This window comes from Pinus tabuliformis, chromosome 3_1 (genome assembly GCF_031772625.1).
Source record: "Pinus tabuliformis cultivar Carrire ecotype Pingquan chromosome 3_1, CPIR1, whole genome shotgun sequence".
In the NCBI taxonomy this organism is placed as follows: Eukaryota; Viridiplantae; Streptophyta; class Pinopsida; order Pinales; family Pinaceae; genus Pinus; species Pinus tabuliformis.
Genome location: NC_142301.1, coordinates 517,575,379 through 517,581,115, shown reverse-complemented (window position 1 = coordinate 517,581,115; position 5,737 = coordinate 517,575,379).

The window sequence follows — 5,737 nt, the reverse complement described above, 5'->3', positions numbered from 1 at the left end:
GATGCAAGGCACAAAAATGTCTATAACAGTTGCCCCCTAAAGTATGAGGCCGTTTATCGGGTGAAATGCTTTATCCAGGGGAGTCCGAAGTTCATCCATTTGCTGGGAGGAGACCTGTAATAAGATACAATACAATACATTATGATTCATTCTGCTTTCATGATCTAGCTGAGGCGGGCATTCCCATGCTCAGCTTTATAAATACATTTTGGTACATAGAACAGACGATCGTCTGATGGTAGACTGATAATTCTGGCGAAACTATCATCCTTTGAGTAGGATGATCATCTGCTGCAATGATGTACATGTCAAATGTCTTTATATTTCCTGAATATATATCGCAGCCCGGATGGATGAAACTAGATCCGGGGTCTTCAATCTCGTTCGATCTTCACTCTAAGTATAAGTCGATCCATGTGAGAATTGCGCTGAAGTCAAACATGGAAAGACATCACTTGATTACCGGTCAATGATGTAAACCGTTAACAAGCGCGAGAGGAATCACCGATAATGATAATGACCCTCAAGGTACTGCAGTACAATTCACGTGGTGTGAATAAAGGACTTGGCGTCGAACACCACGCAAAATCTTCTGGTCGAAGGTCATTGATGTATACCTGTCGCCGGAAGTGAGAAACTTGCCATTGAGGCATGCAAGCTTCAAAGTACTGAAGGGGTTGTTCCTAGATCAACTTCTTGGATAATGAGCTGATGTCGACAAGAAGCGATCCATCAAAGGAGGGCCTTAATGAATCCCACATCAGTGACATGGAGCGGAGCTAATGATTTTAATGGAGGTGAAAACAATCTGTGACATATGATTCAGGGTGGCGGTCATGAAATGGATGAAGGATGTATGGCAGTGGATGGGACCTGGTTGACTCTTTCTGAACGACTTCTCTTGAACATATGGCGACACTGATGCGATGGATTGGTAGCATTACCCCAAATATGGATGGTGTGGCAAAGACCATGGTGATGTGACCGGTGAATGAAACAACCCAACCCGATGTGGTACGGAGGAAAAGTGTCATGTTCAAGAGCGACTTGCTACCATCAAAGACTTCTTGATTTTTCCCAATTTTTCCCCAGTCATTGCTGACCTGTACCTCTTTATTTTTGTCAAGCTTGAAGAGGATAACATATGCTTGTTCTATAACTTGCCCTTCGGGCAAGCCCATCGCTATGTTTTAATGAGCCTAGCGATAGTGAAACTCATTCTCGTCTAAAGACAAGTTTGTCGCTATTTAGTGATTTTAACGAGTCTAATGACAAGGAAAACTCGGCCCTTTTCATTTTTAGAGAGTCTGAAAAGGTACATAAAGTTAACTCCATAATTCCTTTTTCGTCATCTAATCCCTTAAGTCCGAAAAAGTATAAAACAATACAGAAGGGATGAGTTTTCGGTACTTTTAACGAGCCGAACAAAACAAGCGCTCGATCTTTTTGTGCAATAATCCCTCAGGTCCAAAAAGATTAAAATCTAGAGGAGGGATAGCTCTTCCGGTCGTTTAACGAGCTGGATGGCCAAAACTCGGCAATCTTTTCATATTTTACGAGTCAGTTGAAAAGAGCTTAAAGAAGACTCGTCTTTTGAGGAACGAGTGATGAACAGGGTTAGTAGCTGATTCCAGGTATAGGTTGGAATTTTCCAATCACGACAGTGTCACAAGGATGGCTAGGTGAAATCACTCTTCGCAGCTATTCCTCAAAATGGGTAAACAATCATATGGAGGTGAACGATCGGCCAAATGAAAAGTGGAGGTGACGGTACACAAACACGACCAAGTCTTTTATGGTTGATCAAGTTACATACTCAATGGTTATTTACCGGTATGGGTTCATTTTTTAACGAGCTTGAATGTGCCAAAACACTGCTCAATCTTATGTTTATTTTTTAACGAGCATGAACTATGTGCTAAAACTGCTCGGATCTCGCTTTTCTATTTTTTAATGAGCATAAATTCCGCGGTAAAATTGCTCGATGATAAGTTTGCATGCCCCCAGCATAATAACGCAAATCGAGGTGCATGCCCCCCAAGCTTCATTGCATTCAACTCGGTGGTTGGAATGAAGGTTTACCTTTGAGATTTGAAAAGGGGATTTGTTTCATTTTTAATTGAGGTTGACACAGTAAAAGAACTATCCTCATGACTCCTTGTTTCATTTTTTAACGAGGTTGACACGAGATAAGAACCGTCCTCGGCGTCCAAATCCATTAGATGTAGAAGGTTTCATATTCCACTGTGGCCACTTCCGCCAGATTACTCGGAGGCGGTAGGGCAAAAGTACCCATTAAGGCAGGGTCTTTTAGGAGACCTACTCTGATATTTTGGAGCGAATGATTCCTTCCATGGATCATTGGAATGCTTCCCGTAACTTGCGAACTGTTGGGGAGAAAAGTTTGTTGGTCAACGATTGTAATTCCTCCTTGGAAGGGAAATGCAATCTTCCTAAAATAGGTCGACACAACAGCTGCCATGGCATATATCCATGGTCTTCCTAGTAGGATGTTGTAATCAAGATTCCCATCGATGACTTCAACATCTATTTCTACCGTTTTTCCCTCTAGTTCAACTTTCAAGTTATTTAGTATACCATATGGGGTATATGTCCTTCCGTCGAATGCTTTTAACATCGTCGCAGACCTCGACAAGGTTGGAGATCCTAAAGTTTTCCAGCAACTCATCGACATAATGCATGTAGATGCCCCCTCATCAATAATTGTTCGATGAACAGTTTTGTTGAGGGCTTTCACTTGAATAAGGAAAGCTAGTTGAGCTGGTAACTGAGGGTCATATCCTTTATGATCAAAGGCCACAAGATTGGAATCCATTGGGTCAATTCCACCTATTGCTGATAATAAAGCTTGCTCTTGGGAGAAGCAATTTTGCGGTACCCCAAGTGTCGACATAACGGACGGCGATTGGGCCAGGTCCTCTATCTGTGCTATTTTCGCACAAGGATTAAATGTCGATTTGTGTACTGCTCCCTTTTGCGACTTTATCATTGGCTCAAGGACGATGGGTGGCACAACTTCGGTCAAAGTTGTTATCGAACTACTAGGTTGTTCATTAGCCTTGTTGTTCGACAGCTTTGGATTCCTGTAATCCTTATTCCTCGTCAAAGCATCATTTTGCTGCTTTGATATAGACAACATAAGCACTTGGGATCGGGAAGCATTTTGATTAGCAACCAGTTCGGTTCTCGGGCTTGGAAACGGATCAGTCAATACAGCTGAGGTTTTCGAACTCTTAAAGAATCTTTTAAGCTCAGCTTTGTATGGACAATCTGCTGTCCAATGATCCTCATCGCATATATGACACCCCGTAGGGAGTTTCCTTTTTCTCCCTTTCTTTTTCTTCTTGCCCCCTGGTTGCTTCAGTCGTTTGCCCTTGTCGTCCGACATGGCACTTACTTCCGAGGCAAGAAGTTCCTCATTTGCATTTTGACCGGAAATCATACGGGCCTTTTTAGATATAGCCTTTGTCGATTTCATGTCTGTTGCGCCAATCACGCCATCGCCAGCATGAGAGTCACTATTTGATTTAGGAGGAGGAGGAATTGAAAATTCCGGTCTAGGGGCGTCAGGTATTTTATCATAGAGCGTGCCGGACTGAGTATATACTAAGTCTAGATATTGTGCACGAGCAATAACTTGCTCCTCCGTTACGACTCCCCCCTTGGCCACATCTTCCGTTATGGCAGGAAGTAACGACTTTATAAACCATTCAGCTAACAGCTGATCTGGAACGTAAGTCTTTACCATCCTGCGACGATGACGCCACTCATGTATATGATCGGATATATGTGTGGCCGTCGTCTGCTTGAAGTTGGTTAAGATTTCCGTTCCAGTTTCATACCTTATCGGTAATTGAAAATGGGTTAAGAAAGTCGTGGCTAGGGAACTGAAATTGTCGAAAGAGGCTCTAGGTAATTCAATATACCATTTAGCCGCTAGACCCGTCAATGTCCTCTGAAAAAGGCGAAGCCTTATCGAATCATCGTTCAGGGTGTTCGACGAACACCACAGATGAAAAGTCATGACGTGATTCGATGGGTCTTCACCTGGATTTCCATTGAATTTAGGAATGTCCGATGGAAGTTTATGCGGAATTGTTGGCCACCAAGGGGCATAAGCAATTGGATCATTCGTCAGCTGGTTTAGATCTGGTAATTCTAGAGTTACTACAAAGGGCAACTGTTGATTCAGGTTAGGCGGAGCATACCCAGGATAAGATGGAATCGCCTGAGCAGTGGGTCTTTGCATACCAGCATAATGTATTTTATGCTGGCAACTTTGACAAGCTTGATGGGCATAACCGTTATTATACGGCTGCCCATTACTTACAAAGACTTGTTGCTCGGGTCCTTGATATGATTGCTGGAATTGCGGTTGTTGAGTTTGAACCAGCTCTGGTTGTTGGACCATTTGCTGTTGTCCAATACTGGATGATTGACCAAGATGAGGAGTCATAGTACTTGTTTGAGCCTGAGTCGCTCCAGATAAGGAGGCACTAACCGGAGGTTGTGATTGAGTTGTCGAGACAAGAGGCTGTTGTATGGAAACCTGAGAAACTTGGGGTTGACATACAACAGGTAGCGCTTGTACTTGCGACGCAATCAACATACCAGGTATAGTGGCAACATTCGACACAGGGTGGACTGGTTGCATTGAATATGCAACCCTTGGTTGCTGAGGCAGTATTGGTACCCATCCGCTGGATGTAATTCCAGTTTGACCTGAACTTTGTTGTAAACTCTCATATGGTTGTTCTCCGGGGGGGAACAATGAAAAAGCATAATGCCCTCCATATGGTGGCAATCCAGTGCTTAAAGGGTAGATTGGCCTTTGAAGACACATTGGATCAATTTGTTGAGTTTCAACATAAGAAATACCAGATGATAATCCGGATGAAGAAATAGGAACTAACCATGTCGTCGAAACAGTCTCTGATTGGACTCCAGCTTGTTGTTGACAATTTGCCGGGACAGATGGTATACCAGCGAACATCGTTGGAGTAGCAACAGGAGGCTCTGCCGCTGCTGTGTCGGATGACACAGTCCTGGATGTCGTCGGTTGTTCAGATATATTTAGTCTATCCAAAAGATTTCCTAACGATTCTACAAGAACTTTGTGATGAAGGTAGACTAACTTCGAAGATCAACGCAGGAATAAAGGGTGATTGTTCCGTTTAAAATAAATTGTTAACGACGCTTTAGACACAACTTGCTTTTTCAGTTTTAAAGAGTCGAGAAAAAGCTAAAGATGACTCTAGTCTCCTTCGATGTTTTAACGAGCCCGAAGTGACAAATGCTCGGATGGACTTTTTCTGTTATAGAGTCTGAAAAAGGCCAAAAGAAACTGCTCTGGAGATCTAGGCAGAGGGTGTGCCAAACTTTTCGCAAAACCACAGAATACTTTTTACGGTACGGGTGGTCGATCTTCGTGAATGCTGTGTTCACTGCATTGCGATCAGTAGGGCGGCCGACACGGCTTCCTAAGGATAAAGGATATATGCCTATAGGGGTCTCCCAATATATACGCGACGGTACGTGGGAGCACAAGTCCGTATTAGCGCTATCGTCCCTCAGGAGGAATCACCCACCTTCCCCGAGATCGACAGTCACTAGGTTTAACGACGCCGGAACACGTCTCTACCTAGACCTCTATGTTGTGCGTTATGTTGCAAAGCGTTGTTAGGTTCATTCAATATATTTTAAGTTGATCTTTTTA